At 36.3% G+C, this 12,397-nt stretch overlaps 1 protein-coding gene across 7 annotated transcripts in view; it reads right to left on the bottom strand.

Moving 5' to 3' along the window:
• NCOA6 (nuclear receptor coactivator 6) overlaps positions 1-12,397 on the bottom strand; it is a 97,538-nt gene that overhangs the window by 67,025 nt on the left and 18,116 nt on the right. The window contains exon 2 of one of the 7 annotated variants that reach the window (XM_079946512.1): positions 10,527-10,604. The exons of the other annotated variants lie outside the window; for them this stretch is intronic. The gene's annotated coding sequence lies outside the window, so the exon portion shown is untranslated. The remainder of the gene's footprint in view (positions 1-10,526; positions 10,605-12,397) is intronic. 7 annotated transcript variants of the gene reach the window in all.

Here is a 12,397-nt window from a genome sequence, read left to right as displayed (position 1 = left end):
CCTACCTAATACATAGAAATAAACAGAAGTTTAGGCAAAACAAGGAGATAGACGAATATGTTCCAAACAAAGGAACAAGACAAAACCAAAGAAGAAGAACTAAACCAAGTGGAGATATGCAATCTACCTGACAAAGAGTGTAAGGTAATTATCATAAGATACTCAACAAACATGGGAGAATGAATTAACAAAGTGAGAAATTTAACAGAGTCAGAAAATATAAAGAAGAACCAAACAGAGCTGAAGGACACAATAACTGAAAAAATACACCAGTCATAATCAACAGCAGATTAGATGATACAGAGGAATGGATGAGCAAACCGGAAGTCAGAGTAGTGGAAATTATACAAGCTGAACAGAAAAAAGAATTTAGAAAAATGAGGTTAGCTTGAGAGACCTCTGGGAAAACTTAAAGCATATTAACATTTGCAGTTTAGAGGCCCAAGAAGGAGAAGACAGAAAGGGGTAGAGAATTTATTTGAAAAATAATAGTTGAAAACTTCCCTAACCTGGGAAAGGGCACAGACATCCACATCTAGGAAGTACAGAGAGTCCCAAACAAGATGAACCCAAAGAGGTCCACACCAAGACAAATTATAATTAAAACGTCAAAAATTAAAGATAAAGAGAGAATCTTAAAAGCAGCAAGAGTCGGGAGTTCCCTGGTCGTCTAGTGGTTAGGATTTGGATCTTTCACTGCCGTGGCCAGGGTTCAATTCCTGGTTGGGGAACTGAGATTTCACAAGCCACACTGCATGGCCAAAAAAAGAAAAAAAAGCAGCAAGAGAAAAATCAATTAGTTACATACAAAGGAACCCTCATAGGACCATGAGCTGACTTTTCAGCAGAAACTATACAGGACAGAAGCAAGTGGCACGATATAATCAAAGTGATGAAAGGAAAAAAACCCTACAACCAAGAATAGTCTACCCAGCAAGGCTATCATTCAGATTTGAAGGAGAGATAAACAGCTTTGCAGATAAGCAAAGGCTAAAAGTTTAGCACCAGTAAACTGGCTTTACAAGAAATGTTAAAAGGACTTCTCTAAAAGGAAAAGAAAAGACCACAACTAGAACTATCAAAATTATGGGGAATTCCCTGACGATCCAGTGGTTAGGACTCCACGCCTCCACTGCAGAATGCATGGGTTCGATCCCTGGTCAGCAAACTAATAAGATCCCACAAGCTGTGTGGCGTGGCAAAAAAACAAAACAACAACAAAACCCCCTCATTTATAAAGGAAAACAACAGTAAAGATAGATCAACCACTTATAAAGCTAGTATGAAGGTTAAAAGGTAATAGTAGTAAAATCATCTCTATCCACAATAAGTAGTTAAGGGATACACAAAACAAAAAGAGGTAAAATATGATGCCAAAACATTAAACGTGGTTGGGGGGGGAGTAAAAGTGCAGGGTTGTTAGAATGTGTTTAAACTTAAAATAATGCACACGCACATATATAGCTGTATATGAACCTCATGGTAACCATAAAACAAAAATCTATAATATACACATACAAAATAGAAAGGAATCCAAACATAACACTAAAGATAGTCATCAAATCACAAGGGAAGAGAGCAAAATAAAGAAGGAACTAAAAAGAACTACAGAAACAACCAGAAAACAATTAACAAAATGGCGGTAAGTACAAACTATTAATGATTAAATGTAAATGGACTAAATGCTCAAAAGACAAAGAGTGGTTGAATAGATACAAAAACAACACCCGTATACATACTACCTACAAGAGACTCACAATCTAAAGACACACACAGACTGAACATGAGGGGATGAAATAAGGTATTCCTTGCAAATGGAAACAAAAAGAAAGCTGGGGTAGCAATACTTGTATCAAACAAAATAGACTTTAAAACAAAGACTAACCAAGACTATCTTAAACCTTGGCTCTTTGATTTCAATGTTACCATATTTCCCTGAGAAACTGGAACTCAACTGGTATAAGATCTTTAACTCTTCCTTCTTCCATTAGAAGCTATTCTCCACACTCTTCTCTCATCTTCCTTCTTTCAAAAAGTTAACATCAAGCTGGGAGCTAAAATGGAGGCTATAACAATGCCTGGTTCATCTCTATCATCACCTCCACCCTAATTTTTCATTGATATATTTAAGGAAACACTAAGAGTCAAAGTTATCAACAGCACTGGAAACTAAGACTGCTGCTCAAAGAACTGTTGGACTCATATATGACTTTTCTGCCAAACAGCAGGCAGGAATGGGGCTTTAGATAGAGTAGAGCCAGCAGGAAGGTAACAGATTTTTAACTAACCTCCTCCAACTACCTGCTCCAAAACAGCTTTCTCCAGAGGCAGCAATGGCAGTGGTAAGTCACATCACCCTACTGTGAGAGACTCACTTAGTATGGTCAGGGCTATTACATGCCCACAGCCTTCCTTCTCTACTTCAGATTCTATAACATACAAAGTAGTACATACACCCTGAGATTTGAAAGCAATTGCAGGAAGGGCTGAGAGAGCAAAAGCCCTGGGAGCATTACATTCTGGAAATCACAGTTATTTGCAGCCTAGGCTTCAAATGATCAAAAAACAAACCCTCTTTTCCAAAGTCAAATTACCACGTCAGAGGACGGGCTTTCCCCTACTCAATCCAGCAGGAAACACATAAATGACTGCTGGACACTAGAAAGTATTCAGAAACTATGTGCATCCGTTAGTCCTTTAGTTTAACATCCGATAGGAGAATTCCTACAGCTACCAAATAGCCAATGAAGGAAACTGTCTACCCTATTTGGCACATACTAGACCTGTATACCCCTCTCCTTATTCAAGGAAGAATAATTGAGGGAAGAGATAGAAAAACATTCTGTAACATAAAAGAAGAGAAACTCTGCATCTGTAATTCAGAAAATGAATATATAAGGAGCAACAGGTTAAATTTTAGAAATCAACTATGTTACTCTCAACAAATTTGATAAAACACACTGAAATAAGAGTTCAAAGTTCACAGGCAGAAATGAAAAGAACTAGTTGAGATGCAGGCAGAAATAAGACAGGGGGAAAAGAAAGGTAAAAACTACAAATATTCTGTAACAGAATTCAAATCTTTACTAGAAAAAGTAAAGAGCAGAATACTTAATTAGAAATGTGGAGACAACAAATTTGAGAAATTCTTCCAGAATGGAGAAGGAAAGGACAAAGTAATGAAAAGTATGAGAGGATTGACAAGGAGAGAAGAGAGAAATAAACTTCAAATAATTTGTTATCCCTGAAACAAATGGACAGAAATAATAATTAAAGATTTTTTAAAAAGGAAATGTAAGCTTCCCTGAGTCAGAGAATCTTCTGCATCTCCAGCTCTAAAGAGCTTACAAAAGACCAGGCAAAATTACTAAAAAGATAGTGACAACTGGATTTGTTCTAGTGAAATTTTCAGATTTCAAGGATAAAGAAAATGCCCCAAATCACTCAAGAAGGAAAAAACAAGTCATACATAGAGGACCAAAATTCGGTCTGGCCACAGATTTTTGCTTCGCAAGACCACAAGATAATGGCAAAATATTAAAGAATTAATAGTGGAAAAAATAATGTGACCTAATAATCCTGCTCCCTCCCCCACCAAGTTGTCATTCAGTGTGAAATCAATATAATGATACTTTCAGATGTATATCAATCATGTACTTTTCACAAAAATATTATCTGAATAATAATTAACCAAAAACAAAGACCTTGAGAATAGGAAGCAAGAAATGAAATCAGTTAAACATAGGGCTAAGTCTAAATAACTGTTACAAATGATTAGCACCAAACGTTATTTTTTAAAAATGATTATTCAAAAGGAAGGTAAGGTACAAAATAAAGATGAACTATTATCAGTCACCATCATCTTCGAGTACTACGAACAATTTTGCTAAAATGCTCTGTCATTAATTTAATGGGTTACCCCTCCCCTCTCCATTAAACGATAGAGTTTTAGACTAGGTCAAGGAACACTGGTCTATTCTAGATACCTCATACAATAAGAACCATAAAATAAGTGGCCTTTTGTGACTGGCTTCTTTCACTTAGCTTCATTTCTCCAAGGTGTTGTAGCAAGTAACAGTACTTCATTTTTTAAATTACCAAATAATATCCCTTTGTATGGAAATACCATATTCATTCATTCATTCATTCATTCATTCATCAGTTAATAGACATTTGGGTTGTTTCCACCATTCACTATTATGAATAATGCTGCTATGAATATTTGTGTACAAGTTTTGGTGGAGATATGTTTTCATTTCTCTTGCGTGTATATATATACCTAGAAGTGAAATTGCTGGGTTATATGTTATCTCTATACTTAACCTTTCGAGGAATTGCCAGACTGTTTTCCAAAGGAGTTACACCATTTTCCATTCCCATCAGCAGTATACAAGGGTTCCAATTTCTCCACATCCTCACCAACATTTGTTATCCTTCTGATTATAGCCATCCTAGTGGGTGTGAAATTGTATCTCATTGTGGTTTTGATTTGCATTTCCCTGATGGCTAAAGGTGTTGAGCATATTTTCATGTTTACTGGCCACTGGCATGATTTCTTTGGGGAAATATCTATTCAAATCCTTTGCCAATTTCTAAATTAGGATGTTTGTCTTTTTATTACTGAATTTTAAGAGTTCTTGATAAATTTTAGATATAAATTCCTTTTCAGATATATGATTTACAAATATTGTCTTCCGTTTTGTGGGTTGCTGTAGGTGACTTTTCTTTTTATTTAGTTCTCTTCTGATTGTTCATTAATGGATGTTGTGTCATATTTCTTTACAGGAGATGACTTTGTTTTGTAGTTGGGACAAACTGGTTGAGTATTTGGAAAAAATTTTATAAGTTCTCACTTCAGGACTTCCCTCGTGATCCAGTGGTTAAGACTCCGTGCTTCCACTGCAGGGGGCACAGGTTCGATCCCTGGCTGGGGAAGTTCCACATGCTGCCACGATGCAACCAAAAAAAAAAAAAATTCTCCTCACTTCATAATTGTCCTAGTCTGTCCGAGCTGCTATAACAAAATTCCATAAACTGGATGGCTTATAAACAACAGAAATTTACTTCTCATAGTTCTGGAAGCTGAGAGGTCCAAGATCACTGCGCCAGCGTGGTTGGGTTACAATCTGCCAACTTCTTGCAGTGTCCTCATGTGGTGGAAGGGGCTAGGGAGCTCTGCGTGATCTCTCTTATAAGAGCGTTAATCCCATTCATGACTGCATGAGGGCTCCACCCTCATGACCTAAGCACCTCCCAAGAGGCCCACCTTCTAATACCATCATATTGGGCATTATGACTTTGAAATATGAATTTGGGGGGAACACAAACATTCAGACCTTATCAACAATGTATACTAAAAAATTCTGACTAAAAAGTTAAATGCAGGGACTTCTCTGGCAGGCCACTGGTTAAGACTCTGTGCTTCCACTGCAGGGGACGTGGGTTTGATCCCTGGTCCGGGAACTATGATCCCACATGCCGCGTGGTGTGGCCAAAAAAAAAAAAGCTTAAGTTAAATATAAAAAATAAAATCATAAAACTACAATCACAGGCTGGTTATATATTCATATATAGTATATTTATCATTTCACGGACTGAAGAGCTAAAGCAAAATATAGATTTTATCATATAATTTCATTATTATTTTTAAAATTTTGCAGGACAAAGTACACAAGAGTAAAAAGGCAAAATACAAGTTGGGAATTATATTTGTAAATAACAAAAGGTTAATAAACTTAACATTAAAGTCCTCTTAAAAATTAAGGAAAACATTAACATCCCAACAGAAAAATTGGCCCCCCAAATGGAAAATTTATAAAATTAGAAATAAAAATCATCAATAACTATATGAAAAGTTTTTCATTTCATAAGTAATCAAAAAAAAGCAGATGAAATATGCCTTTCTTCCAACATCAAATGGCAAATATTTTTAAAATGAAATACTCAAATGTGGCAAAGGTACAATGAAATAGATTAACATTCATATTTTGCTTTTACATGTTCATTCTCCTTAACATCATAACTAATCCTAACCTCTAGGAATCTAACTCAATAAATAATGAGAGATGTGGTTAAAGATTTATATTTGAAGGTGTTTATCAAAATATTAATAATAGTGAAAAACTGGAAGCTAGCTCAAGGCTCTACAGCAGAAGTGGTTAATCAATTTAAATGTACTCAAATACTGCTTCTCCATTAAAATTCATGTTTTCAGGAATACTTAACATCATGGGAAGTGTTCACATTTTAAATATAAGAAGTATATAAAACTGATTCATTATTTCAATTTTCTTAATGTTGGTACACATGTTGGGAAAAAGACAAAGGAAACTCAATAATAAGACAAACAACCCAATAAAAAATGGGCAGAAGATTTGAACAGATACATTACAATAAGCACACGAAAAGATGTTCAACATCATTGATCATCAGGAGAATGCAAATTAAAGCTACACCTGCTATAATGGCTGAAATTAAAAAGAATGATAATATCAAATGTTGACAAAGATGCAGAGCAACTGAAACTCTCATATGGTGGGAATGTAAAAAGGTACAAACAATTTGGCAGTTTAAAGTTATAAAGTTTCTTATCAGAAGACCCAGCAATCTCACTCTTAGGTATTTACCCCAAATACATGAAAACATGTCTACACAAAGACTTGCCTATGAAAATTAATAGCAACTTTATCTACAATAGCCTCAACTGAAAGTAAACGAAACAAATCAAATGTCTATCAGTTAGCAAATGGATAAACTGAAGTATATCCCTACAATAGAATACTGCCAAATAATAAACAGGATCAACTACTGAAAGGATTCTCAACCAGTGTAGGGAGGGGATTTGGTCCCCTATTGGACATCTGGCAATGTCTGGAGACATTTCTGATTCTTAGAAATGGGGAGGGGAGTGCTAATGGCTTCTAGTGGACAACGGTCAGGAATACTGCTAAATAACCCACAATGCACAGGACAATCTCCAAGACAAAGAATTATCCTGTCCAAAATGTCCACAGTGCCAAGTCTGAAGAACTCTGAACTGCTGATACAGGCAACAACATGAATGAATCTCAAAAACTTCATGGTGATCAAAAGAATATTTCTATGATATTCTAGAACAGGCAAAACCAACCTACAGTAACAGACATCAGATGGGTGCTTGCCTGAGACTGGGGTGGGGACTGATTGCACAGGGATGAGGTACCTTTGGAGTGAAAATGGTCTATATCTTGATTGTGGGGATATATACATCTGTTCCAATGAAAACTGTACACATAAAATTAGTGCATCTTACTGTATGTAAATTTTAGATATAAGATTAGTAAAAAATAAATTGTGGAAGCTGGGTGAAAGGTACATGGGGGTTCATGATAGTATTCTCCTTTCATATCTGTCTCAATTTCCACGACAAAATGTTTTTTTAAAAAATACACATGTATATAAACACTAAATGATACAGGGAGAGGCCTTAATTGAATCTTTAAACACACACACACACACACAGGCACGCACACATACACACAAAACCCACTCAAGATTAAAATCTTTGTGAGAATGATCTTTGTGTTATGTATCTGCTCTTGAAGGGGAAAAGAAGCTGATGTGAAAGACAGAAGGAAGAAAGAGATATAGTTTGATACAGGGAAGGTAAAGAAAATTTCACAAACTACTCCTCACCACCACCACTCTTTTTAATGTCCCATTTAGTCCCAGCCTGGCACTAAGCCATGTCTTCTGTGGTAGACAGACTTCTAATATGGCCACCAATTATCCCAGCCTCCTGGTATTCATGCCCTCGTGTAATCTCCCCTGCCCCCTCTTCCCCCTGAGGGATGGCCTAGTGACTTACTTCTAACCAAAAAAATACAGCAAAAGTGATGGGACAGCACGTCCATGATTAGGTTATAAAAGAATGAGACTTTCATCTCCCTAGGAGGCTCTACTGCCTTCTCAGCTTGCCATGTTGGAGAGGCTACAAGGCAAGAAACTGACAACCAGTAGCTAGTGAGAAACCAAGGCCTTAAATCCAACATCCCTTGAGGAAGTTAATTCTGCCAACAACCAAGTAAGCTTAGAGGAAATCCGTCTTCAGTCAATCACTGAGATGAGACTCCAGTCCTGGCTGACACCTTGACTGCTGCCTGTAAGAGACCCTGAAACAGAGGGCCCACCTAAGCCAGATTCCTGACCCATGGAAACTGTGCCCTAATAAATGTGTGTTGTTTTAAGCTGCTAAATCTGTGGTAATTTGTTATGCAACAATAGATAACTAATGCACCCTCCCTGGAAATCCTGCTGAACATTCACTTCTTTTTAAATTATTTGGCAGTTTCTTAACAAGTAAGATACACCATACAACCTAGCAGTACAACTGTTAGGGATTTACTCCAGAATAAGTGAAAATATATCTATACAATGATTTGCACAAAAATGCTTACAGTAGCTTTATTCACAATCATCAAATACTGGAAACAACTCAACTGTCTATCACAGGTGAACAGATAAACAAGCATGGTATACCCATACAACAAAACACTACTCATTCAAAAGGAATGAACCACTGACACATGCAACAACATGGATAAATATCAAAATCATTCTGTTGAAAAATAAAATAAAATAAAATGTTTAGACTAATGTTGGCCCACTATAAAAGCTCAATAAACACCAGCTATAATAAAAAAAGAAAAAAGAAATTTAGAGCCATAACTGGCATGTATTAAATGCTCAATAAATGTTAGTCATTTTCATTAAAAAAAAATCATTCTGCTGAGTGAAAGAAGCTAGACTCATAACAGAACATAATGTATCAATGCATTTACATAAAGTTCTGGAAAATGCAAAGCAATATATAGGTGGAGGGGCTAGGAGGGACAGACTGCAGGGAATATAAGGAATTTCTTAGGAAGATGGAAATTTTCTGTATCTTGGTTGTGACAGGTGTTTCATAATAAATACTGTAAACTAATAAGAACATCTGTCAAAATTCACTGAAACATGTTTCACTTTTAAATGGTGCAGTTTACTGTATGTAAATTATACCTCATTAAGGTGACCAAAAAAAAAAAAATAATAATAACCTTCTTTGTCAAGTCTTCTTTAACTACATCTAATGCAGCTGATTCCATTATTCTACCTTAGCCCCCATACAACACTCTATATTTAAATTATTCAAACTACCGAGAATCTGGAGTGTCTTGAATTCTACAGTAGCTAAAAGTTACAGAACACTATTATGTGCAAGGCACTGTTCTAAGCACTTTGTATTATTAACTCAATTAGTTCCCCCCAAAACCCCATGTAATAGATTCTATTACCCCCCTTGTACAAATGAGGACACTGAGGTATTAGAGAAGTAACTTGTTTAAGGTTTTACAGCTAGTAAGTGACAGAGCTGTGACTGGAGCCCAGTCAATTAGTCATAGAGGCTGGGCTCTTCACTACCACCACCACCCCACTCTATACCTCAGACCACTCGAGTATTAGGTAAAAGCATACTCTCAGCTCACTAGAGATTAATAGGCTCATCCACTCATTCAACAAATATTTAAGCATATAGCACATGTTAGTTATTGTTCTAAATGCTAAAGATATAATGGTGAAAAAAATATAGACATGGTACCTGCTTTTACAGAGCTTTCATTCTAGTAAAAATTTAGGTTTAAAGTACAGGATTCTAAAACAAAGTATTTATCCCTTATTTATATATTTATCCAAATATTTACGCAAAAAAATTCACAAGGTGCGTAGTGGCCAGATCTGCTTTAACTAGCTAAAACGGTGATTCCCAAACTTGGCAGCACTTTAGAATCACCTTGGGATCTTCTAAAAATTCCCAGGCCATACCCCCACAATCTAGGGTGGGGGGTGGTGGTAGGGAGGGGGAACAAAGACATTAGTACTTTGCAAAGCTCCAAAGGTGATTCCAATGTAAAGACAAGTTTGGGAAATCACTAAGCTTGAGTTTTTATCGGTCTGAATAATGATAAAGTTCATTCATGGTGATGCAGACAAGGGTAAAAGAAAAGAAAACAAACAAACAAAACCCATATATACTTGCCCTTCCCTTAACCAGAGATATGCAAGGTAAAGGTAGCTTTGTTTTACCCCAATGTTATGAATTCTGAGAACATTAGAAAGAGGGCCATATAATTATTTTCCTTCTTGGATTTATCCATGCCTCCATCACCCACCAGAATCACAGACAACTGAGATATTCACCTTTTCATCTTTTCCTGGTACTTTCCATGGAACCAATAAAGAATTCTGCCATATTATATATATTCAGCATAACTGATAAAGATATAACAACTGCTTTTATATTAAGCAGATCTTATTTAATTCAGTCACTTTGGGTCCAATCCACATGCCAAATGCAGCTTGCCGAAGTAAAATACCCTGTGGACACTGAGATCAAAATGGCTTCTTTTTTTAAAAAAAGTCTACTTCCTAATTCAATTCTTTGTTTAGGCTGAATCCAAATCTTTTATAACTCGAACTTGCATTTGTGTACTACAGAATCAACAGACCTGTTTAAGAACTCTCTGACCACTCTCAGAAAAGATAGTCAGAAGTTGAGTAGGACCCCTCTCCATTCCATCCAGGACCTAGACAGAAAGGAAAAAGGGCAAAGAGGAAGAAGAAAAACATCAGAAGACTTAATATATAATCCCAATAAACCTATTCAAAGCAAATTTTTGTGACTGGCCAAATTCCTTCTATCACTGTTTCTGTTAATTTCACTCTAGAAAGAGTTGTGAAAGACATGAGATTATCTACAGCCTCAAGTCCAGTGATTTCTTTTAAAGGAAAGCTTATCATAATCACCAAGGAAGCTTTTTCAAAATACAACAGCAGTGGTCATACAAGTATGTTCTTTTTATAATTCATTATCCTTATGATTTGTGCACTTCGCATTATGTGTGTTATACTTCAAGTAACAAATATCAAAAAACAGATACATTTGTCCTGGGCAGAACCCCTGAAGAATTCTAATTAAGAAGGTAGCAGAAAACAGTCCCACAGAGGTTAGTAAACCTCTTTTACATGATTTGCCCTAGTTACATGATTTGCCCTAGGTCACATATGTCGTTAGCTACAGACTTAGTCCTTCTTGTCATTTTCCTACTCTTTCTGTTGTAAAACTGTAAATATGCTAATAATATTAAACTTTTAAATTTAACATTTACTCTCCTTATTCTCTGAAAAAAAATTTTATTACATGCAACTACTGCAAAAAACAAACAAGTAAACAAATAAATGGGAAACACAGATGTCCTGGGTTCACAACTGTGCACCATCGCAGCTGTTGCACCACCCATATAAGGAAATTAAATAAAGTCTAATGCTCATCCAATGATTTCCTAACTGCAGTATCCATTTTTTATGCTTCAATACAAATGTCAAATGATTAGTAGTAAAATTAACTGAATAAATCTTGAGAACAGACTAGCATTATTTATAATAATGAAACACAGGTTGACAGAAAGGAAAAAGAGCCAGGCTGAGCATGGCAGGATGAGTGTGCCCCAAGTTCTAGTTGTGACCTTCTCATAAAGTTGTATGATTTGGAGCAGGGTACAATCTCTGTGCCTAAGACACCTAAATTATAAAATGAGAGGATGGATCACTAAGCTAGCGCTAAAGAGAATCACAGGTTCCTTCTAGATTTAAGAAAACTCAAAGACTGTTTATCAGGAAATATAATTATTTTCTATATGCTTTCACATTAACAAATAATATCTCTACTCAAATGTTTTAAGTAGCTTTGTAAAATAAGAATCCTAGAATTCCTCTGGCATCTGATTCATAAACACAAGCATATTCTTCAGCTTGTGTCAAATACAAATCTCCTAGATTTGTTGTCTAGGTGCAAGATGTCTCCCTCTCAAATATGGCTAATAACAATACCCTTGATACTTTTCCACCACCACCATAAGACTTTTTTGCATGAGTTTAACTTTATATTTTGAAATCATTTCAGACTTGCAGAGCACAAGCTATTTTTTAAATAGAAAATATATGTGTAAAGAAGTCCCTCACAGGGGGCTTCCCTGGTGGCACAGTGGTTAAGAATCCGCCTGCCAATGGAGGGGACACGGGTTCAAGCCCTGGTCCAGGAAGATCCCACATGCCACGGAGCAACTAAGCCCGTGCACCACTACTACTGAGCCTGCGGGCCACAACTACTGAAGCCTGTGTGCCTAGAGCCTGTGCTCTGCAACAAGAGAAACCACTGCAATGAGAAGCCCGTGCAGCGCAACGAATAGTAGCCTCCGCTCACCACAACTAGAGAAAGCCTGCGCGTAGCAACAAAGACCCAACGCAGCCAAAAATAAATAAAATAAAATAAATAAATTTATATAAAAAAAAAATAAGTCCCTCACAGGGACTTCCCTGG

The sequence above is a fragment of the Stenella coeruleoalba genome (assembly GCF_951394435.1).
Source record: "Stenella coeruleoalba genome assembly, chromosome: 15".
NCBI lineage: Eukaryota > Metazoa > Chordata > Mammalia > Artiodactyla > Delphinidae > Stenella > Stenella coeruleoalba.
This window is presented reverse-complemented; position numbering and strand designations above follow the sequence as displayed.